This window comes from Anabrus simplex, chromosome 8, assembly GCF_040414725.1.
Source record: "Anabrus simplex isolate iqAnaSimp1 chromosome 8, ASM4041472v1, whole genome shotgun sequence".
NCBI lineage: Eukaryota > Metazoa > Arthropoda > Insecta > Orthoptera > Tettigoniidae > Anabrus > Anabrus simplex.
In genome coordinates this window covers 51,615,949-51,641,908 of record NC_090272.1, presented here as the reverse complement: position 1 = coordinate 51,641,908, position 25,960 = coordinate 51,615,949, and the positions used below count along the sequence as shown (strand labels likewise).

The window sequence follows — 25,960 nt, the reverse complement described above, 5'->3', positions numbered from 1 at the left end:
CTGGCTGCTGACACTGTTGTCACTTCTAACTTCCATCTCTCTGCTGTTAAGACTTGCGCTCCTATCCTGCAACTCGCTTCCTCCTCGCTTTTTCCCATCCTCAGCAGTTCCTCCGGGGTCCAAGATCATGTCAATTTCCTGTCTGATGTAACCAAACACCTCCATACTATCTTAGCTTGTAGTCCCTGCACTCTTGCTCTCCACATGTGCCCCTGTAAAATTTCCATCTGCTTCCTCTCCTCTTTTTCAGTCTCTGCCTTCAAATATATGTTTAATCCTTTCAAATTCTCGGCATTTCTTAAAATTATATCGGCCATCAGGTTTTATATCAATCTCATTTTCACCAGCCCATTCCCATTGTTCCTTCCCACTCTGTATACGTCATCGATATCCTCTTCTGAGAAGTTCAGTTTCATCTTATTTGAAATTACACCCACCACATTCGGTACTAACTCCACTTTTGATTCTTTTCTATCATCAGGTACTCTGTAAACAAACACATCCTTCCTTGATGATTCCTGCATCGTCAACCTTGCTCCTTTCTTCATTACTGCCAGTTCCTTTTCCAATGTACCCACCTTCTCTCTCAAGCTCCCTACTTCCTCTTCTAAATCCGCTATCTTATGGTTCACCAACCAATTTCTTCTTTTATAAAAATGTTGAAGTCTTTCATCTCCCTCATTTGTGTTGATCGTTGTTCCTGCAACATTTCTTTAATTTCTCCTCCCTTGCATCGCACACATCATTTCTACCTACCCCTCAGAGCTGCTTTTATTACCCCCCTCTTTCTACTCCACCCTTCTTCCAACATCATCTTGCTCCTTGCCAACACCCTCTTATCCTGTGTTGCTGCAGCGTTATTCCCATCACTCACTCCTCGTTTACGCTAACATGTCTGCACTGTATGCTGTCTTGTTTGCGACTCAATACTTTCATACAATGAGCTCTATTTTAAAAGAACCATAAAACAAATTACACATATCCTTCAACAACTCATCATTATTAAATTCACGAACTGGAGGCTCCTTCGCAGTAACTTGACGAGTCAACTCATTATCTGAAGGTTCAACAGGAGGAAGTATATCTGGCGCAGGATCATAGCGGGATGGTGTCATATAGTTGCATGTTTTGGTTTGGTGTATTATGTTCATTTTGAACTGGAAAGGAAAAGATAATATTAAATTAGTTATTTATAATCAGCAAGAAAAAATTAAAACGAATTAAAATAATTTCAACAACCAAGATGTTAAAAACATGAAGTCATAATGACAATATATTTTGGTCTTGTTTCATTACAGCGGATGCCATTTCTTTTAGCATACCTGCCAACTTTACAAAAAGAAAAATAAGGAGATTTGGATTTGAAAATCAGGAAAAATCGGGAGGAATCGGGAAATACAATTGGTCAAAACTACTTATTCTACATGTCTTGCACAATACAGGAGTACTATTGGTATAAAAATCGACTCTTGCTATACGAGGCTACAACGTTAAAAATTACACATCTCTGTTCCCTCACAGAAAGTACACGAGTGAGGTGATCGGCCTCTGATAACTCTTCCGAAAAATAGTATGAACTCATGCTCAAAACATGTGAATTAGTCATGCACCAAGATGCCATTACTTAGCAAATACATAGAATGTATTGCATCACGCGCTCGTGCGATTATGCGAAACGCTGTTATTTTAGTAAGGGTGTATTCTGCCCGAAGGCAGGTCCGAACCTCCGCAGAAGTGTGCCTGATCCGGAGTTTGCATACGACAGGGTGACCAGTTCCTTTCCGCTCCTCCATTCCCTTACCCCCCCCCCCATCAACAGCACGTGGCAACCCAACCAAATCTTGACCATGACAATGTTGCTTAACTTTGAAGATCTCACGGGATACGGTGTTTCAACACGGCTACGGACGTTGGCTATGTTATTTTCATCAAGTAATAAATTAAAATTTGCCAGAATTGTCTCCGAATGGCTCCTAAAATCTCTAGAAAAGTCACTAGTCGCTAACCTTGAAGTTCTGTCACTAAATTATTAAAAAAGACTCCAAACCCAGTGACTAATCTCTAGAATCAACTAGACTTATGTGAACGAACACGAACATAGTACGTGAGAACGAGCGATTGACAATCTATATATGTGTCGCGATAACAGGTTTCAATAAACATCGCAAATTCATGCGCATTTCCCGTATTAATAAATGTCGATATTTCATTTTAAAGCGGCAGTAAGCAAAGAACTTTTGGCCACTTGTGTATAAAGCGGAAATGATGGGATTTGAAAACAAATTTTTAAATTTTACCAAAAAAAGGAAGCTAAAATCGGGAGAATAATAGAATAATCAGAAGGCGGGAAAAACTGCCGAAAACCGGGAAAGTTGGCAGGTATGCTTTTATTTTCAACTCAGTTAATTTATAAATGTTGACTGTCAGCATATAGACCAAGGCAGTGAAGGGCTGAAGACATGGCCCAAGACCAAACTAAATGGAGAGAACAAAGGCACACACCCTTCAACTGTTATTGGAGACACCAGAGATTTGGAATTTTGCTCTGAAAAGTTATTTCTCTAGTACGGCAGTGTATCTATTACTTCATTACTAAGCCAGAGACACAAAAGAATAGTATAACCTAGAACAGAAATAATTTCAATTCTACTGTTATGTAACTTGTTTAAAACAATTAAAAAATTTAAATATATAAATGCCACATTTACTATTGGTGTAGATTACATAATGCATGTAATTAAATTATGATTAACATTTCAAGGATACAAGAGAACTTTCTTACATCACAGTAAATTACATCACACCTCAGCAGTATTCTGCAGACTAATTTGGAGAACTGTTATGAAAAATGACAGGAGGTGAGATTTCCACATTCATTAGCAACACAACATTTTACTTGAAGTTTACATGATTTCCAATTTTATTTTCTGCATACAATATGCTTCCTTTCTTTCCCTAAGGGAAACACTGCCGACTGCTGTACAAAACACTATGTTCCTTCAAGTTCATCTTGAAGAGTATGACAAATTAAGAGTATGAAATTGCAAGACAATTTATCATATTCAACAGAATAAAACCCATTCACAAACGCTAAGCAATATAGCTGAGGATGTTGTTACACTGATCACATGGTACTCCAATACACGTATTTTATTTGGCTGGAAGACGGCTGTTTTGGCAGACCAATGTCCTTATAGTGCTGTACGTGCCACAGGTTTATTTATATTTCTATAGTGCTGTACGTGCCACAGGTCTATTTATATTTCTAAAGAGAACAAAGAAATTCAAACTACTTCATCTTATTCTTTTTCTTCAGTCACCCCCTATCCAGTGAGCTTCTGGGTCGGGCAGTCGATCAGTGAGCTCTATCCACTTTCGCACCTGCCTGGAGACATACAAGACGTGCATCGCTTTTGGGGTACTTCTTAGATCTTTGTTCTTATCCACTATGATACTTCATATAGGCTATTATGACTGGCTCACCACACCCAAAGATATTTTATACCTAACAGCCAGGTTTCAATGAAGCGATGCTTTTTGTAGCCACCCCTAACCTCGAGAACAGACAGTGCCTCCTGGCTTCCAGAGGCATTTCCTCCAATGGGGGACCAGCAACTAACTTGTGGAGCACCTCTGCCCAAAGGTCCTTAATAATAAATTATCTGCCTTTAGGGCGGTCGCCCAGGTTGCAGCTTTCCTATCAATTGTTTACCTCATACTGTATTTGCATGTATTTATAATTGTTTACCCAACTTTTCTAAAATATTTTCAATGAACTTGGAAATTTATCGAACATTTCCCTCGATAATTTATTCCAGTCCCTAACTCCTCGTCCCATAAATGAATATTTGCCCCAATCTGTCCTCTTGAAGTCCAACTTTACCTTCATATTGTGATTTTTCCTATTTTTATAGACACCACTCAAGCTTATTCTCCTACTTATGTCATTCTATGCTAACTCGCCACTGACAGCTCGAAACATGCTGCATAGTCAAGCATCTTTCCTCCTTACTCCCAAGTCTTCCCAGCCCAATGTTTGCAACATTTTTGTAACATTACTCATTTGTCGGAAATCACCCAGAACAAATCGTTCTGCTTTCCTTTAAATTTTTTGCAGTTCTCGTATCAAGTAGTCCTTGTGAGGTCCCATACACTGGACCCAGACTAACTGCAGTCTTATCAGAGACTTATACACCCCTCTCCTTTACAAGCCTTACTATAACCCCTAAGTGAACAGATCTGTAAACTTTCTTAACAACAGTACCTCGTTAATATAATTACTCACATGAAGATCATTTCTTATATAAAGAATAATCGCCACCACCACAGGATATCTTGTAATCTGGAGGTCTGCAGGCTGAGCAGCAGTCGCTTGGTAGCCCATGGCCCTTAGGGGCTGCTGCACAATAAGGTTCGGTTTTATATACCTAATTAAGGGCACGGTCGCTTCCTTCACAATCTGGCGCAACCCTACCATAATACTTGTCTGCCCCCCCCACATAGCAAAGAAATAATCAATGTAAGGAGCACACAAGTGTTGATAATACAATAACTTCTAATAAAACAGTCATTATTAATGTACACGTAGGTAGTAACAAGACCTTGCCGCTGCAGTATATAATATGTAATGTTTTTTTCTTATACCTGAGCAGGCGACACAAGGTTAACCGTCAAACACACGCGTATACGGTGGAATCCACCCAAAGCCATTGTATTTCCTTATGAAATGTACAAATAAATTTTCTGCGCTCCACCCGCCCTTGTACGTCTCCGGCTGGCTCCTCACCAAGTTTTCACTCAAGGTCAACCAGTTCCTGTGAGACAGTCGAACAGCGCACATCGTAAATAACTGACTGGGGTGGATTCCACCCCGCGCGTGTTTATGTTCATGAAAGTAGCAGTCACTCCAAGGTGAAGTGCAGGCGTGCTTGTCTTCGTTACAGTAACATACGTGCCAACTTTACAAAACCAAAATTCAGGAGATTTAGATATGCATATCAATAAAAAACGCGAGGAATCAGGAGATAATTGGTCAAAACTGCTTATTCTACATTTCTTGCACAATACAGAAGTATTACGGTATAATATAACACATATTGTCAACACGTATTGTCTCAAAACCAGACTGTTGCTATACAAGGCTAAAAATTACACATCTCTATTCCCTGATAAGAAGTATGCGAATGAGATGATAGGTCTCTGATAAGCCTTCAGAAAATTGTATGAAATCATGCTCCACACGTGTGAATCAGTCATGCACCTAGATGCCATTACTTAGTGAATGCATAGATTAATATAGCCTAATGCATCACACACCTGCGCAATTATGCTAACCGCAATGCTGTTTTTATCAAGTAATAAATTAAAACTTGAAGGAACTGTCTCCAGAAATCTCTAGAAAAGTTACTAGTCGCTATCTTTGAAATTCTGTCACTAAATTACTAAGGACTCCAAATCCAGCGACTAGTCTCTAGAACTCACTAGACCGATGTGAACGAACACAAACATAGCACGCGAGAACGAGAGATTGACAATCGATACATGCGTCGCGACATACAGGTTTCAATAAACATCGCACATTCCCGCGCATTTCTCGATTTTATTTGAAAGCGGCCAATGAGCGAAGGACTCCCGCCACTTGTGTTCCAAGCTGAAATGACGGTTTGAAAACAAAGGTTTGAAGTACACCAAAAAATAAGCTAAAATTGGAAGAAATAATAATCGGGAGCCTCCAGTCTAAATCGGGAAAGTTGGCAGGTATGCAGTAAGTAAATAACCACCATTGTGTTTTCTTCTCTGCAGTTTATTTAGGTACGGCGTGGTAGTGTTACTAGCCTCCACGGCTCAGATGGCAGCACGATGGCCCCTCACCGCTGGGTTCCGTGGTTCAAATCCCGGGCACTCCATGTGAGATTTCTGCCGGACAAAGCAGAGGCGAGACAGGTTTTTCTGAAGGTACTTCAGTTTTCCCTGCCATATTTCATTCCACAACACTCTCCAATATCATTTCACCTATCATTCATTAATCATTGCCCCAGAGGAGTGCGACAAGCTTCAGCAGCTGGCACAATTCCTAGCCGTGCCGCTAGATGGGGGCTTTATTCATTCCATTCCTGATCTGGTCGAATGACTGGAGAAACAGCCTGTGGATTTTCACTGTAGTGGTGTTACTGTAGTAAAAATGTGGACTTCAATTCTGCGTAGAAATTTTATTTGATTTTCAGTAGAACAAGTAGATACCAAAACAGAATGGATAACTTTGAGCAAGTAAACTCTTTCAATATTTCAATATTTGTATTGAAAAGGTGGACACAATAATTTTAATCTTGAAAGAGTTTACTTATTGTATTTTCAATACGGAACAAAATGAGCTTAGTTAATTGTAACTTTGAGCAAGCCAGGAGAGAATAAGGAATCTATTTGACTCCATAGATAGTGATGAATAGGGCCCAGATGTTGATGACATATCTTTTACTGAGCTGTCTAAAACAATGCTGAAGCATATATCAACTCCGACCGGGCTACCCCGCCTTCAAATGTCATTTTTATTTTGCATCTTTTGCTATTTTTCCATTTTAAGAGCATTTTTTTTAAAAGTTTGGTAGAATTTTTGGGTCATATTTTAGAGAAATCGGCCTTTTAAGGTCTTTTCTTCCGATTTAATCATGTCACAGCTTTATATGAGGGAGTTACGTCTCTCAAGAGTTAAGAACAAGCTAGTAGCTGATACAAGATAATTTAAAATATTGAAATAAAATATTTCAGTATTGCTATTAGTAGTAAAATATATATCTTGGATGCAGAAGGTTATGTGGGTAGGTATACAGATACTCTTGTTTTCGTCGCAAACCAGTTATTAGCGGAGTGGAATGTTACCTGCTCTATTAACCAAGGTCACCTGTGGCGGGGTAGGAAGGGGAAGGGGTGGATATTCTTGTCTCAGTTCTGGATAGTTTACGACGAGAGATATTAGTTCATTGCCGCTTTCAAAATGCCTAAAATAAAACCAAGTGTGTCAGTGCATTTAAAACAACTAGTATCTGAATTTGGTGACAATGTTTTTACTACCGATGGAAGCATATTGTTTTGCAAACTCTGTGGAACTAAAGTAGCTGCTGAAAGAAGATTTACAGTAAAGCAACATATCGGTCGCAATAAACACATTCAAACTCTTTAGCGTGTTTCAAATAAACCTGCAACTCGGCGCTTGCTGCCTTCAGTTGCTTCGACTTCCGGCAAGTCCTCACAGTCATCTTATTTAGTTTACAAAAGGAGCATATTTATTACCCCACATATTCAATACAATTAGTACCATGTTAAGAGGTTAATTAAAAGAAAATCTAAATAGTATGGGGACATGTTTTGCCCTTCTTTTATTGTGCATTATCAGCCATAGTAATTTAAACTTACAACAAACATTGTTTAGAGGACTATGACATTTACAATTTGTAAAAATTAAACTGTGATTTCTTATGATGTTAATATTACAAAATAGTAGTTATAAAATATGTGCTGTTTACGTGTGGCTAGCTTGCTTGCCTGCTCTCCAGACAAGCATAGGCAAGAGTTAAATGCAGAGTTTGTACACCTCTGAACAGGACTGCAGTAGAAGTGGCATTGCTAAGAAACATACAAGGGAAAGCTAGAGTTCTAAATGAGATATGCAAATGGTAGGTGAACATGAACAGCTAAAAATTGAGAGAGCAAGGCTAAGGTGGTGTGAACACCTGATACAAATTCAAAATGAGATTATTCCACAGAAAGCCTCTGAGAAAATTATCAATGGAAAGCAGTAGAGGACAATCTTCAACAAGATGAACAGACTTTGTAATACAAAGTATTGAAGCAAGAGGCACTGACAGTAACACAATCATTGAAAAAGAGTGGTAAAAAGACAGAATAACGTACACCACCCAACCCAGTAACAGTGTAGGATTGGGAATACTACCATACTTACATAGACTTCCTAGAAGTCCCCTACGTCCAGAAGACTCCTGAAATCTGAAAGAGACAAAATTACAGGATTTACCATCTTATAAGCACTACAGTAAAACCTTGTTGATTTGTGGTCGTTGCGACTAAAAAAATCGGGCTTCGAATTACGTGATTTTGAATTAACCACCAATTCGCAATTCAGAAGTACCAACCCTTGCTGTGTTACAAAATATTTTAAGGCCCGTTACTGCATGCAGTTAACCTTGATTCATAGTTTATACGTTTTAAATGCCATAAAAAAAGAACTATTTCCAAAATGTATCCAAGAAGGTGCATTTACAGTATTCAAGTAATGCACTTGGATATCTTGCTGGCAAAAATAACCTCTCGCAACGAAAGAAAGAAAAAGAAAGCACAATTCAAAGACGAGAAGAAATCTATGCTGGCTCCCATGTGCAAGTGCTTTATTCATTGGATTACTATACTGTATGCATTGTAGATGCCTTGTATTTATACAGAAAATACCCGATGCCCTTAAAATCGAACTTTCCTATGACTATCCTTGTACGATTTCCCGCCATGGCACTTCTCTCGTACTTCAGACATGTAAACACTTGCCGCGTCACAAAGACCCATTAATACATGCAATCACCTCGATTCACAGTTTAAAGCTATCAAATGCCATGGAAAAAAACTATTTTTGAAATGTATCCAAGGTGCATTTACAATGTTCAAATAATGCACTTGGATAAATCGCTGACAAACATAACCTCACGCAATGAAAGAAAAAACCCACACAATTCAAAGATGGGGATAAATTATGCTGGTTCCCCTGTGCAAATGCATTATATTATGGATTTCTGTACTGTTTACATTTTTAGATGCATTGTACTGGCATGGAAGTGCCCGACGCCCTTAAAACATTGTGGCTTATCGAACTTTCCTATGACAAGGGGATAAAGTTTCTTGCTTCCATGTGCATTGCAATGCACTACGATGACCCCGACCCTTGTACGATTCTCCAGCTGACACTTTCTCCTTTAAAACCATAAGACCGTTTGGGCTCGCATTAAAATAAAGCAATGCAGCTCATCGGCAATGACAGTATTGTTCGGTGCCTACAAATTTATTATATGAGCCAAGTTTTTTCGTCAACTGTCGGCATCGCCAGTGTTCACAGATTCTGTTTTCCCGCACACTGCCTGTTGCGTGATATTACGGCGTTCCATAAAACACTGAATCCAAAAGAATTCCGATTTCATTCAACTTAACAATCATGAAGCGCACTATAGACCCACCGCCGTGAGTGTAAGTGCGGAAAGCTACCCCTCCACATTCTGGAACACGCGTTCTATAATGACGCGGATAAATTTCGAGTTGAAATTACTCTGTAACATACTATTGTTTTAAAATGTAAAGACAGTTTTGAATTGAAAGTCTGAATTTCAGTAATGGGGCCGACATTGTACTTTGAATTACGAATTATCCGTATTTTGAATTAAACAATTTAAATAACATACAAAACTGTTATCTCACGTTTCCGGGAACGAGAGCTTCTTCGAATTAGGCGGGATTCTGAATTATCGAGGTTCTGCTGTATACACAGTTAAGACTTTGCTGTAACAAAGCCAATATAACAAAGTGTTCAGAATTGTCAAATTACTTTTACGCCCCTTCCCTTTTCCCTATCTAATGTGTCTCAACATATTTCATTTAACCAAATTTCCAACTTTCAGTATAACAAATTAAAACAGCCTTTTTGCCTAAAATTAACTTTGTTTTTTTAAAAATATAATTGAAATTCATCCCGTTTTAATCAACGGATATTTCACTCTGTGTTCCTAAGGAGAAGGTAAAGCAAACTGCATGTCTGATAAGCAGGTTGCCTACCCAACAGCATGTAAAGTTTATGATGAGTTTCTTTTTTTTTTTTTTTTTTTGCTAGGGGCTTTACGTCGCGCCGACACAGATAGGTCTTATGGCGACGATGGGATAGGAAAGGCCTAGGAGTTGGAAGGAAGCGGCCGTGGCCTTAATTAAGGTACAGCCCCAGCATTTGCCTGGTGTGAAAATGGGAAACCACGGAAAACCATTTTCAGGGCTGCCGATAGTGGGATTCGAACCTACTATCTCCCGGATGCAAGCTAATGAGTTTCTTAACAAAAATCTAAATTTTATTCAGTTTTAGAGTACATCATTATGCAGGATTAATTTCCTATAAATAAAACAAAAAAAATAAAAAATAAAGTACTTTCTAATCTTTAAAATGCTCTATTCACAGATCCGCAGACAGTACCAATTTTCCATAGATGTAAATGATTGGTAATTATTCCAGTACAACAAAATTTCACTGTAACAAATGGATTTCAACGGTCCCCAAAATTGTGTTATAATGGTATTTTACTGTACTTAGTTTGATCACAAGGTTAGATCAGGAGAAGACTGCTAAGCCCATACAGGACCAACTGATATACTGTACTGCCAATGGCTGCACTGGCTAAACAGGCCAGCTCTCAAACGGATACATAAAACATCTTAAATAGTTTGTTTATTCAAAATATCTGAACTGTATTTGCTATTAAAAAGGAAAGTTTTCTCAACATTTGAAAAAAATGAAACAAATCCTAATTACAACCAATATAATGGTTTTATGAAAAGAGACTTCGGTCTTCTTCACTACACCACTAGGTAAACCAGATGATCTATTTAAATGATACAAATTAATTACAGGTCATCAGTGCATAACATTTCATCAAAGACATTCTGAAGAACGAAAGTTATGGAATTTGAACATCATGTGACCCATCATACCATGATAAAAAGAACATTTTGTTGTAAGTTGACAGTTTCAGAGAGAACCAGAAATTTTTTTTTTTTACAATAAATATACATTGAGCTTAATTAAAACAACTCCCATTAAACACTTCAATAAAAGGAAACTAATAGTTCTGTTGTTGGGTTACACCCCAAGAAGACCAGCTTACTTGCAAGCAGACCCTTGGTCAGATAAGAAAATGGCTGGTTAAACTGAAAATGATAAAATAAAGGGTCTATCCAGTAATCTACAGTGCTAAACTTTAATCCTATAACAACCAGCTGTTTACCATGTGGTATGGTGGAAAAGATAAAGGCATATGAGGTATATTTTCCAAATCTCCTTTCAGAAATCATTAACTTATGTTATAATAAGGTTTCTTCAATTTTTTTTTTCAAAATCTAGAGAAAACAACTTTTTTTCTTATGGCATTTAAACAGAGGCAGTTTGAATAAAATTAATTTAATATAAACAATATTTAAATACCATATACACTAAAAATGTTTGGTAAATGTTAAAATTAGATATCTCTAGCTTCAAAACCAACCAAAATTTATCTATGGCAAATTTAATATTTACATTTACTGAAAGTGATTAACGAAGTATTGTTATTGTCAACTTGCCCTGAAATAAATAAAAAATTCCAGCACAGAAATAAGCACACATTGTCTACACTTTGTACACAGGACCTCAGAATAATAAAACACACTGAAATTGACTCAATGTTTTAAAATGTGTTTCCACACTTGAAAAAACGTATTTACAAACATGTTTTCAATGCACACACCTTATTAGTATTCAGTACACGCAATTCTTGATCTTTTCTTAACTCCTGACTTACTGTATAACCAACATGTTTTTTCTCTTTGTTCCTGGAAGTTTAGAATCATTCAGCTAAACCATTTACTGAGATAAGAAACTGGTACCTTGGCATGACTTTGAAACCATGTTTAGTAGTTTTCTTTGTACAAGATGTACGCATCCTGGAAAATGTATTGAATGTCACTCTTCCCCAATATTTTATTGTATTCTGCTCGTTGAGGTACCTATATAGGCACCGTGCATGTCGCTCTAGCGGCCAGGCGGAGAACAACACGTGAGGCAGACTCCAGACTCGCAGTACCTAGCTGTTCTGTTATGACTTAGCGTGTAGTTACTCCGATGATAATGGCAGAAAAAAGGAGATCAAGTAAACGCAACTGTTATGTAGTTCGATGTTCCAACACTTACGTAAATACGGGAAGTGAAGTACAATTTTATTGTTTCCCAAAACGAGCAATAGAAGTGGACCGAAGGAGGCGATGGATACAAGCAGTTAACCGAAGGAAGGAAGTAGGCCTACACATACATACTGCACATGTTTGCAATAAGTTCAACTGATCCGATTTAATTTAATTTTGGTTTTAATTTTTAGCACTGATGGATCACTTTGGCAACCTACTACTTACTCAAGAATATGTAGTGCACATTTCATCAGAAACAGAAGATCTGGACACCCACTAAGTCCAGCCTATGTTCCGACAATATTTCCGGATGAATACAAGAAGAGGAACGTGTCTCCGGGACCTAGCTTCAGCACTTTTACAGACAACTGAAGCGATTAAAAGAGTAAGAATCAGACGGAAATTTTTTCAAGTACAGTTTGCCCAAGTAACATAACCAAGGATGCATCCGTGGGAACAGATGCATCTGAATTTCATTGTTCAGACTTCATGTTTTCTTGTTCAGTAAATGAAAACGGCGTAAATGCACGAGCATGTATTGTACTTAATTTTGGTCGAAATTATGTAATAAAACCAGATTATTGATTTTCCTAGTGAAAATGAAAATTGGACTGACCTATTCTGCTTTGAGAGTCGGTGATCACAGGACAACAATTTCACGTTTTTTTACGACCGTGCTTATGCAACTGGCATTGCGTATGAAACTTCATATTCTGGCCTAGTAAGAAAAGTGTTCAAGAAACAATGCCTCCAGTATTTAAGACAATTTATGGTAATTGTCGAGTCATTGATTGCACGGAATTTAGGGTTGAACAGCCTCCCCAAGTAGATCAGAGAGTGTATTTCTATTCTCAATACAAGGGTTGCTACACTGCAAAAGTGTTAATTGCAATCACGCCTAGTGATATAGTCGCTTTTAAATCTAAATGTAAAGAACTAACTTATCCTGCCGTGGAGTCGTAATCGTGACACCACCATCCTTACACGATGGGAGATAAACAGCTGTGGAAGCTGAGAGTGCTTACAATATTGCGAGTGATAGAATTCACGTAGAAAGGTGTATTCAAAGAATCAAAATATACAGTATACGTGGATGACATTGTGCATATGTGTTGCGTGTTAACGAATTTGCAACCTCCAATAACTAAAGAATAGCTTGAGAATTGTTCTGCCATCAGTTTGTTTCATATATTCTTTGTCTACATTTTGATCTGTTCAACGTTCAACAAGCAAGAATTGACAAATAAATAATTATTATTATTATTGGGAAAACCGCTAATTTTTGTCAAGTAATTATTGAAATAGAACTTTGTCATTTTGTTGAGACATTCCTAGACATACTTATTGTCCTGATAAATAGGTATTGTCAACTGTTGTGCTTTGCTGTTGCGTATATTAGTATTTGTATTTGTGTGTAATACATATTACTTGTCTTTAACTGTATGTTATTTTCCTCGTCGAAGTAAAGATAACGTACTCGCACATTTCCTGACTCATCTACTATTGGTTTACCTTTACAGGAAGATGGACACTTAACTTCTAACACTCTGTCAGCTACATTTCCTTTGAGAACTCTGCCATCTGGAGATCCACAAATCCAAGGTTGTTTCTTGTGGATTATTAACCCACATCGAGAACACGAACACCAAATGAACTTCCATAGCATTCTATTGCTTCACTTCCTTAAGAAAGGTTGTTCAAAGCAGCTCTCCCAATTGGAGATTCAGTTACAAATGCGAGAGCTAAAGTATCATAGTTATGTCACCTAGTTTTGATTCGATGTGCTTTCGTGCTAGCAGATAGCCTTATCTTTCTTTCTTGAAACCATCGAGGGCTTCCTGATTGCGATAGAGTGTCCAGGCAGATTTTAATTATATGATCTGTATCAACCTGCACTTTGCTGGTAAAAAGCATTTCGTCATTCACAGTGCGAAAGGTGCATTTTATCTGGCAAGCGCACGTCGTTAGAGACTTGTAAATGTAATAGCTGTGTCACAATTTCCTCACATTCTTCTCTCTCCACATCATTGACTACCCTGTCTATCAATGAGGTGACTACGGCCCTGCACGATTGTTCGATTTCAGTACTTGCTTCTGCTCGAAGCATTGTACGAAGACTGCAAGGGATGTGTTTTAGTATATCCTCAGTTAATTCGAAGGGGGGAAGTGATGTGTCCAATGTCTTTTTTTACCGAATAGTTCTTCTATGCGTTTGCCTTTTCTATGTTTTTCTGTTGACATTGTTTTCGGGCTCGGTTATCCCATTGTTGCGGATGGTCTGTTGTGGAGACAACACTTTCATTATTTATATAAAACACTACAGCAGCTATGTGTTTGCAAGTTCCTCTGGCGCCGGCAGGACAGGAACATTCGCTGGTAGAGGCATTACGATTCTGGTCAACCTGAATACAAAATAAAAATGCGTACAACTTAGCAAACGTGCATGAAGTAATCCTTACTAAATAAACTTTATAAATTGTTACCTAACCACACCTTGCCCACCTCAAGTTTCACGATATAAGGCGGCAAAGTGACAGACGTTGTCGGGTGACTTTTCCTGTGATGTATCCGAAACCATTTGAAATTAACTCTTCAACGCCGTTCACATGGCCACTGACAGCAAGGTTTCTTCCTTTATTGCATGATGATTCACTTAGATCCCTGAATTGAATCGCTTTAAACCTGCTACTTGTTTGAATGTCACACAGGTTGTACTGAGACTCTCGCACTACGCCTCAACTCTTGTTTCAGAATGAGCCACTATGAAGCGCTAGTAGTAGCATTTCGATCTATCTGCACGGTGCCTATAGTACCATATTTGTGTTGATCTCTCCCATAAAAGTCCCAGATCGTCGCCATAAGACTTATCTGTGTCGGTGCGACGTAAAGCCCCTAGCAAAAAAAGTCCCAGATCATTCATGGTTTCAAAGTCACAGTTATTTGCCCATGCTTCCTTTTTAACTTCTCTTGATAGTATATTTCTGTTCATACAGTAAAATTACAGGAAATGTCTCCTCCCTGGAAGCCAAACTGATTATATTGCCATTCCTCATGTATATCTTCCTTCCTACATCTACTAAATTTTTCTGGAATGGCTTTCCTATTACGCCTCAGTCCCAGTAAAAAATGTGCCATTACTATAGAGTATTTCTCCGAATCCAAAACGACACCCACTTTTTCTTTCTAAAAATTAAATCAGACTTAAAAATTGCTTTGTGAAATAATTTACCTATAACAAATGTAAAATTTAATTTGAGAAATAAAATAAACACACCCGAGCATCATGTAAATCCTACCTACTTCCCAAATCATTTTTATTAGAAGTTTCTGATACTGCCTTTGAAAGTTCAAGGAATTCCTACTCGAGAGCGCGCATTCATATCGCATCTGTGTTATGGCCATTCCGACCTTACACTTTTCATGCACATACCTCACAATTTCATGTTCGACTTCTTTAAAGCATCCTTGTTGTGGGTCAATGAATGCCATTTTTATACAGTATGCCTTTCTAAACTACCTTTGTCTGAACATTGGCTTTAGTTATGCCGTATTTTCTTGCGGCTGCACAATTATTTATTTCCGCATGTTTATTAACCATTCATTTAAAACTGGCATCATATTATTGCAGAGAACCCGTTGAAAATTCCCTGGCAATACTTGTTCCATGTGTGTCTACAATAAGACGATCCATCACGGAAGTACAGTAAAACCTTGTTAATTCAAAGTCGTTGGGACGCAAAAATCGGACTTCGAATTACGGGATTTCGAATTAACCGCCAACTCTTAATTCAGAAATGCTAACCCTTGCCGCATAAAAAATAATTCTAAGAACCGTACAGCATGCAGGTAACCTTGATTCACAGTTAAAACCTTTGAAATGCCATGCGAAAAAACTATTTCCAAAATGTATCCAACAAGGTGCATTTACAGTACTCAAATTCACAATACAGTATTCACTTGGATAACTCACTGACAAACATAACCTCACGCAACAAAAAAAAAAAGCAAGATTCAAACAGGAGAAATCTATGCTGGCTCCCCTGAGCAAGTCCTTTACTCATTGGATTACTGAACTGAATGCATTTTAGACGCCCTGTACTTGCACGGAAAGTACCTGATGCCCTTAAAACATCGTGGCTTATCGAACTTTCCTATAACGAGGGGATAAAGTCTCTCGCTTCCGTCTGCATTATAACACAGTACATTGACTCTATCCTTGTACGATTTCCCGCCATGGTACTTCTCTTGTAATTCAGAAATGCGAACCCTTGCAGCGTCACAAAGTATTCTAAGACGCATTAATGCACGCAATCACCTTGATTCACAGTTTAAAACTTTCAACTGCCTTGGAAAAAATTATTCCCCAAATGTATCCAAAAAGGTGCATTTACATTATTCAAATAATTAATTTAATAAACATAATGTGTACAATCAAGTTTTTCACCACTCTGTCATTTCTGTGATTAGAGATTGAGGTCTGTTTATACATTCCACTACATGGTATTTAGAGCATGGATTATTGCATTTCTTGCAGACGCAATCCTCCTTCGGTTAACGGAATGCCTAATTTTGACAGATCCTTCCATGAAACCCGCGGACAGCGAATCATGTACATAGATGTCGAAGTTTGAAATTCGGCCCCTTTCAGATTGCTAACCTCATTGCATCAGTCTCCATTATTTCTTGGGGTATCCTGTCAGCTTTTTTCAGTCTCTCCTCGATGATAGTTTTATATGCATGCGCTTCCGGTAGATCCAAAATGTGCTTTATGTCTTCCATGAAGGTTTCCTGCGCTATTTCATAGGCGTAGCTATTTGAGAATTTTTATATTGAGAGAGCTCTCGTAACGCTCCAGTAGTCGCGCGGATCACAATAGTGATCCAGCCGTTTAGTTCTTATCGCTCCTGTTCTTTGGTACGACTGTTGAACTTTAGCATCTGCGTACCTTCCTCGCGCCCCATCCTCTCTCTGATAATGCAGTAGTCTGCTAACCTTGACTGATGGTTGTTGCACTATAAAGCAATTTATTCTTGTGGATGACAATACTGTGATCCGTGCGACCACTAGCGTGACTTCTCTTGACTTTGTCTTCTTATTACAGTGTCTAATCTCAGTTCATCTGCATATATCTACTCCATTTTATAAGTCTTAGGGGGGGGCTGATGACCTTCGATATTAGGCCCCTTAAAACAAGCATCATCATCATTTTATGAGTTTATATTAATTATTGATATATAAGTACAAAATGGATGACTATGAGAATATAAATAGATGGCTGAATGAACCAGACAGTGATGTACCTCAAAAACATTATGGAGGGTGTAAGTGATACAAATTACAATGTCCGGTAATTTTTCAGGTATTTCTTATAAATCCATGCATAATTATATTATATTGTACAGAAAATAAAGTTCTTTTCACAATGCATATTCATATTCGTTGAATAAATAGTATAGAATAGCCTTATATCACAAAGAAAGTACGGATCACAATAGTGATTCACGCGATCACTGATGTGACTTTTCTTCGCGCGACCACTGGAGTGTTAATAAATCTCACCTTGATGCTTTCTAGCTTCCTAAGGTTGTTCACCGACAAGTAAGGCCAAATTAATTGAATACAATATGTGGCAGACGGCATAACTTTAATTTTGAATAGTTTCATTGCTGCTGATAGGGATAGGTTTTGGAGTTTGGGGATATCGTATGAGACTTTCGTTGCTGCCGCAGCTCGCTCCTGTACATGCAAGGAAAAAGCCCTTGGATAAAATCACTATCAAATATAACCTCACGCATCAAAAGAAAAAAACGTACGATTCAAAGACGAGGACAAATTATGCTGGCTGCATTGTGCAAATCCTTTATTCATTGGATTACGTACTGAATGCATTTTAGATGTCCTGTACTTGCACGGAAAGTGCCCGATGCCCTTAAAACGTCCATGACTTATCAAACTTCCCTATGACGAGGGGAAGATGTCTCACACTTCCGTGTGCATTGCAACGAAGTGCAATGGCCCCCCCCCGTACGATTTCACGGCTGTCACTTCTCTCCCATAAAACCGTACGACCGTTTGGGCTCGGCATAATCAAAACAATGCAGTTTCATCGGCATTGACAATATTATTAGGTGCGTACGAATTGATTACATGAGCCACGCTTTTTCGCCAACTGTCGGCACCACCGGTGTTCGCGGATTCTGCTTCTACGCACACTGCCCGCTACGTGATATTATGATGTTCCTTAAAACGCTGAATACAAAAGAGATATGAGTTTACACGAACTTAAAAAATATGAAGCACACTGTAGACTCACAGAAGTGAAAGTACTGAAATCTACCCCAGCACACCCTGAAAGATGCGCTCTATTAGGACGCGGATAAATTTCAAATTTAAATTACCCTGAAAAAAAACTCTTTTTTTTTAATGTGTAGGCAGTTTTGAATTAAAAGTCTGAATTTCGGTAATGGGACCGACATTGTTCTTCGAATTACGAATTATCCGTATTTCGAATTAAACAATTTAAATAACATGCAAAACCGTACCTTATGTTTCTGGGAACTAGAGCTTCTTCAAATTAGGAGGGATTTTGAATTAACCGATTTCGAATTATCGAGACTACTGTATTCCTGTTGTCTATGAAACTCTTACTAAGCATCAGGTACAACCGGCTGCTGCTAGACGCACGTCTCGCTTGCCGGCTTCAGTGGCTAGCGAGGTACAGTATAATAAAGATGCTGGTGTTCAAGGTCATTAAGTTTTGTGCGCCATTCCAGCCTTGCGTTTTTTGTGCATATACCTCACAATTTCATCTTAGACTTCAGTAAAGCATCCTTGCTGCAGGCCAATGCCGAATGCATTTTTCGTACAGTACCAGTACGTATTTTTTATGATAAAGATGTCGATTCCCATAGGGAATCGGAAATATTTGTTCCGAATGAGTAAATTTATAATACCAATGTAAATGGTCCGTTATTGGACATTATATATTTTCCATCTAACTCATTCCTGGTTGCCAGCGTTTCGCACCTAGGTGTGCTAGGTACCAACTGAAGAGCCCAGCCTAGCACACGGGTGCGAAACGCTGGCAACCAGGAATGAGTTAGATGGAAAATATATAATGTCCAATAACGGACCATTTACATTGGTATTATAAATTTACTCATTCAGAACAAATATTTCCGATTCCCTATGGGAATCGACGTCTTTATCATCTGATGGCCAAGCAGGCATCAATTTTTGGTAATGGGACAAAGTTTCTCATAGTGCATTGGCACTGCCGGTGGCTACAATTAGCCTACGCAGTGGCCTCCACGGTATGCACTAGCCAGCATCTTGGAAGGTGTGCTAGGTACCAACTGAAGAGCCCAGCCTAGCACATGGATGCGAAACGCTGGCAACTAGGAATGAGTTAGATGGAAAATATATAATGTCCAATAACGGACCATTTACATTGGTATTACGTATTTTTTAAGCTAACCCTGGCTTCACACTTAACGCCGAACACTGGCTTTTGTTTTGCCATATTTTCTTGCAGGTGCAAAATTATTCATTTCAACGTGTTTAATAACCATTAACTCAAAACTGGCATCCTCATATCGACGAGAACCCGCTGAACATTTGCCAGCAATACCTGTTCTACGTGTGTACAATAAGATCACAAAAATATTTTGCTGTCTATAAAACGGTCACTTTATTATACCGGTTATACAGAGTAACCGTGGCCTTTCTGAGAATTGTAAGGGTTGCATCCTTGCTCTTCCAATTCAAATGACATTTCCTGAGCAACTAACGCTCGGAAGTACATAACTGACATTATAAATTTTCCAGCTAACCCATTCTTGGTTGCCAGCGTTTCGCCCTCGTGTGCAAGGTTGGGCTTCAGTTGGTACCTAGCACACCTACCAAGACGCTGGCTAGTGCATACTGTGGAGGCCAGTGCGTAGGCTACTTGGAACCATCGGCAGCGCCAGTGCACTATGAGAGACTGTCTCTTTACCAAAAATTGATGCCTGCTTGGCTATCAGATGAAACTATTTTGTAGACGCTAGTATAACGTCATTCTGTCTTCAACTATTTTCCAGGAGCCAGCGCCGTTACACAGAGGCATTGTATACTTGACTGCCATGGCTAACGATATACAATAAATAGGCAGGGTTGAGTTTTGTGCATGCGCTGGGGGTTAAGGGAAGCAGCGTGGTTACCATGGTAGCTGCCAGTGGTCTTCATTACTGTTACATAACGAATGCAAGACCACCCTTGATTTTTCACATAAACTTCTGGGGAAAAACTTTGTCTTGGATTTGAAGAAATACAGTAACTAGCAAGAGGAACACTAGAAGAAAGGTTGTCTGTAAATATGTGGTAACCTATGTTTTAGAAGGCTGCACAAATTTAACAGCTCCACCACCACAGTGTAACCTAATCCTTTTAAACTTCTCGTTTATCTACCATAGACTTTGCTCCTTTATAAAAATGGTAATTCATACGGTAGTTTGAAAGTGAATCATACAGAACCAAAAGTTTTGATACTGCACTTGTGGTGATTATGTAGAATGGCTTTTGCTACCTGTCAAGCTTTCATCAACTGATATTTGGTGGCGAAGGGTGTAAAACTATCAGAAAAGACTGTTCACATGGTTTAGGGTTGAAATTTTCCTTATAGATCATAAATCGGTTCATTGTTCTTGGCTAACTTACAATTTTATTCTTGAGTAAACAGAAGAAGCTATGCACAGATCTATTTCTAGTGAACATTAGCCAAAACCAGGGAGAACTTTGCGAAGAACAGACACCCCAGTATGACTTTTCTATTCAACCCCATATTCAACAGAATGATAAGAGATCTCTGCCAGGGTCACAGGAATCCATGAGTGAAGCCTGCTTGATGGATAAAGGTGATTTCTCCAGGATGCTATGAAGTTTTTCGCAAACCTAGTTGTCTCTCTAAACGTAAGTTGGAAGATACTAGCTGTAAAAAAACGAAAATAAGTCTCTGGTTTTAAATCAGGTGAAGGCTAGTGTTTATTTTTTTACTATTTGCTGTATATCGCACTGACAAAGACAGAACTTATGGCGATGATGGGATAGTAAAGGCCTAGGAAAGGGAAGGAAGCAGCAATAGCTGAGGACGCCTTATCGTCGGGTCATGATGTTTTCCAAGATGTTCGAGTTCTTACCCCACACTAAACACTACTGATCTAGGATTATACGGGAAGCTGTGGAAATACATAAAAATCCTAACAATTTCAACAAGGACACTTATTTTGTTTCGGAGTTTTCCAAAATTTCTGTCATCACCAGTCGGTTTATTCCAAACTACGCGTTATGTGTTAATGTCATACTTTCATAACGTGTGTACACGCGAGCACAGAAATGGTGTCCCGGTATAAACAAAGCATGGTATACCCCCACCTCCACGCTTAACACATTGCTGCAGGTAGACAGCCCGCTACAAGACTGTTGTGATTGAAATGGGCAGTGGTGGATGTATAGCAAAACACACACTGTGCCTTCAGCACTACCCGTTCACTTCCTCCCCTCCTTTTCGGTACAGGAGTGGCCTTCGACACTACCCCTTCACTCTCTCTCCTCCTCTTCTGTACTGGAGTGGGGCAGTGTTGATTGTTTACGTTGGGACACCATTTCTGTGCTTGCATGTACACTGGTGATTATGCCCCCCCACACCATCCCACATCATCCTCTGGTTTTTCCCCACATACTTTTTAATTTTTCAGCTCTGTTCTATTCTATCCTATCCTGGTGTCTTTCATTACATTTTATTAGTTTTTATTTATTTCTTCTACCACATTCGTCCCTGATTCGTCTAATGTTCTGTTACTTCTCACGCACACAGTGTGATGAACATCTTAACTGGAGCTTAACGGTTCACTGTGCCAATAATAAACATATGAAACTCTGTGACAGGCTTCATAAAAATGCCAATTTAGTATTACTTTAGAATGAAAAGTTTAACTTTTTTTAGGAAGGTAGGTCTTTGTGAATATTTGAAGAATAAACTACACAAATATGGTATTAAGGTTTTTAAATTATGTGTAGAAGGAGGTTATACATCATAAACATGGCATCTACTGTAACGTACGCGTAGGAGTGCTCTGTCTATATCTCGCAGAAGCCGCATAACTGGTAGCATTATTTTTTTTTTGCTAGGGGCTTTACGTCGCGGTAGCATATTTGTCCTGCAAGTGTGTACTAAGTGATCTTGTACAAGTGTGGTCCGAGTTGGACATAAATAATAAGATATGTCCGTCCAGAAGGTTAATAAGCGGATTAATGCTTTTGAAGCAACAATGAAGGACTTTGAGACGCGCCTTCAGTTGTTAACCAGCTCTGCCAACCCCAGGGAAGAGTCCCTAGACACGCTGAGTCAGGATTTTCGAGACTTCCGAGGCGCCATCTCCTCCGAACTTGCCGTGCAAGTTAGCACAGCAGCTCGACCATCAAGAAGCTCTCATTGATGATGGAGAGCAGTATAGCCGTAGAAACTGACTCCTAATCCATGGAGTCTCTGAGGAACCGCGGGAGGACATTTACGAAAAAGTAAGGGAAACTGGTGAACGTGGACTTCACGATGGAGAACTTCGACCAGTGCCACAGGATTGAATGGCCTCAGCGCTCAGCAGCTGACGTGGTATCTACAGGCAGGCGCCCTATAATAGTTAAATTTACTTGTTACCACGAACATGACCAAGCGTGGAAGGCGAAGCGGCTCCTAAAGGGCACAAAGGTACTCATCACCGAGTCCCTCACCAAAACCCGAAAGTGCATATTAAACCTTGCTAGGGATCACTTCGGGCCATCCCGCGTCTGGACCCACAATGGACGCATCGTGATTCACCTTCCTAATGGGACGAAAAGATCTATCACCACTGTCGCGGAACTGGACAGCATAAATCTGCGAGATAACTGTGACAATTAAAATGAAACAGCACAGCTCAATAGTGCATCTGCGTGTTATTCATAAGTGTTTTTTAAAGTGTATTGTGTGTGTGTGTGTGTGTGTGTGTGTGGTAGTCAGTGTAAGCATGTATCAGGATGTCGAGGTAAGTTGTATGCTATTTCTGTTATACTATTTCGTTATTCAGCTGATCCAGAGCTCTGTACCTGACAATGACCTTGGCAACATTCCCCCTCTCACCACCGGCTTGCTCCTCAAACAGGCATTATCTCCCTCTACCAACTGTTTACAGTGCTGCCATGTCAACACACTCTCCTTGGTAGCACACTTCGACGAAATTCAAACCATAATGAGAGAAAATAATATCCATATTTTTGCTATTAGCGAAAGCTGGCTTGCACCGAGCATACCCTCTGGTATGGTACAACTTGACCGGTATTCCCTCTTAAATCATGATAGATCCAATGGCAGAAGAGGAGGTGGGGTGGCCTTGTACTGCAGAAATGATTTAAAAAGCAATGCATAGCTAGGGCCAGAATTCATGTTTGTTGAAGTCATTATTAACCTACAGAAACTCCTTATAGTTGTTGTATACAAGCCGCCCAAAATAACAAATATGACAATTCGAATTTCGCTTACTTGCCCTACTGCCTAGTTACGAGCATATTATTGCCGTAGGTGACTTCAACATTAACCTACTTACTAAAACACACGAAACTAAACAAATTTTTCTTTTTGGCTAGGGGCTTTACGTCGCACCGACACAGATAGGTCTTATGGCGACGATGGGATAGGAAATGGCTAGGAGTTGGAAGGAAGCGGCCATGGCCTAAAGGTACAGCCCCAGCATTTGCCTGGTGTGAAAATGGGAAACCACGGAAAACCGTTTTCAGGGCTGCCGATAGTGGGATTCGAACCTACTATCTCCCGGGTGCAAGCTCACAGCCGCGCGCCTCTACGCGCGTGGCCAACTCGCCCGGTACTAAACAATTTATTGACGTTTTCTTCCTGTGATATGACCATCCTCCGTTTAGAGCCTATTAATCATACTTACACAGAAAACTACGAAACACACGCGTTCACTGACCACATTGTGACAAATAACCCAAACAAAGTTATAACTCACGGAGAGATTCCAGTCCCAGCCATCTCCACTCATGACCTTATCTACCTATCCTACTCCCTCCGAATGCCAAAAATATAAGCATATGTTATTTCCAGAAACACAAAAGACATGGATATGGACGAGTTAAGACATGACTCTTACAATCTACCCTGGAATGACAGACTCCTACTGGACGATATAGACGCGAAAGTAGACAGTTCAACCCCCTTGTAATCACTCTGTACGATAAAACACGCCCTTAAGATAAAAGTTACACGCCCATCTTGTCCCTGGCTAAATAACAAAATTAAAAACATGATGGTCCACCGCGATGCACTTTACCGTTGCTTTAAACGAACTCGTGACCAAAGTGACTTCGAAAATTATCGGGTCCTTAGAAATAGAGTTAAACAGTTCGTTAGAAACCGTAAAACCGGGCGAGTTGGCCGTGCGCGTAGAGGCGCGCGGCTGTGAGCTTGCATCCGGGAGATAGTAGGTTCGAATCCCACTATCGGCAGCCCTGAAAATGGTTTTCCGTGGTTTCCCATTTTCACACCAGGCAAATGCTGGGGCTGTACCTTAATTAAGGCCACGGCCGCTTCCTTCCAACTCCTAGGCCTTTCCTATCCCATCGTCGCCATAAGACCTATCTGTGTCGGTGCGACGTAAAGCCCCTAGCAAAAAAAAAAAAAAAAAAAAAAAGAAACCGTAAATTTACTTACTTCCAAAACATGACTGCAAACATGAATTCTAACAGTGCTTGGAACACGGTTCGTTCCTTAGGCATAGGGAAACCTCGGCAACAGCCCCATGTGCCAGACATAACACTCGATAAGTTAGAGAGATTTTACTGAAGAAACAACACCCCCTAATATACTAAATTCCCCAAACTCAGTACCCAACTCCGTTATGAACCCTTTACCTGACCAACAACATTTTACATTCCACCCTGTTACTGCTAATAAAGTTAAAAAAAGTATTATATGCTATCAAATCAAAAGCTAGAGGAGTGGATGATATCCCTATAACTTTCTTACACAACATTATTGGTGCTGTTTTGCCAATTTTTACCCACATTTTCAACTACTGCCTTAAAAACAGAACCTTTCCTTCACTATGGAAAGTAGCTAATGTTATCCCTGTGCCTAAGAAACCTGAACCCTCCCTACCATCCGACTACAGACTAATTTCTATCTTGCCAGCGATTTCCAAAGCACTCGAGCGTCTAGTTCATGAGCAGGTGTTGGAATACTTAAACAACCATTCTCTCCTAGACCCATTGTAATCTGGCTTCAAGGAGGGACACAGCACAGCAACTGCCCTGCTCAAAGTGACTGATAACATACGGCACGCAATAGACCAAAGATTGGTGACAATACTTACTCTTCTCGATTTCAGTAGCGCATTTGACACTATAAACATCCAGACTCTATTAAACAAGATGCAATCTTACTACTTTGATCAACGAATTATTAATTTCTTTTCATCATACCTCAAAAATCGCGCGCAAAAAATTATAACCCTTGATCTAACCTCTCACTGGCTAACCAGGAAAGCAGGCACGCCGCAGGGTAGTGTTTTAGGCCCATTGCTCTTTATCCTGTACATAAACGACATTTCATCTAATTTAAAGAATTGTAGCTACCATTTTTATGCAGACGACTTACAAATTTACTGTCACTGTAAGACCTCTGATTTGCCTCATGCCATAACAGGCATCAATGCTGACCTTCAGCAACTTAATGCTTACTCCTTGAAAAATTCCCTCCTCCTTAACCCTTCCAAGACACAAGCAATCATTATTGGCTCTCAAAAATTGTTGGCCACACTAAGATACGAAACTATTCCTCCAGTTATACTGAATGGTACAGTTATTCCATTCAGTCAAACTGTGAGAAATCTTGGAGTGACAATGAACGAAAATTTAAATTGGTCTGAATATGTCAAGAATGTGTGTAAAAAAATAT

At 39.4% G+C, this 25,960-nt stretch overlaps 1 long non-coding RNA gene across 1 annotated transcript in view; it reads right to left on the bottom strand.

Moving 5' to 3' along the window:
- Positions 1-737: 737 nt before the first annotated feature.
- Positions 738-25,960, bottom strand: part of LOC136878755 (uncharacterized) — a 37,890-nt gene continuing 12,667 nt past the window's right edge. Inside the window, exons 3-4 of the long non-coding RNA XR_010860839.2 lie at positions 7,958-8,001; positions 738-1,157 (exon numbers count right to left, since the gene is read on the bottom strand). This is a non-coding gene — a long non-coding RNA (uncharacterized lncRNA). The remainder of the gene's footprint in view (positions 1,158-7,957; positions 8,002-25,960) is intronic.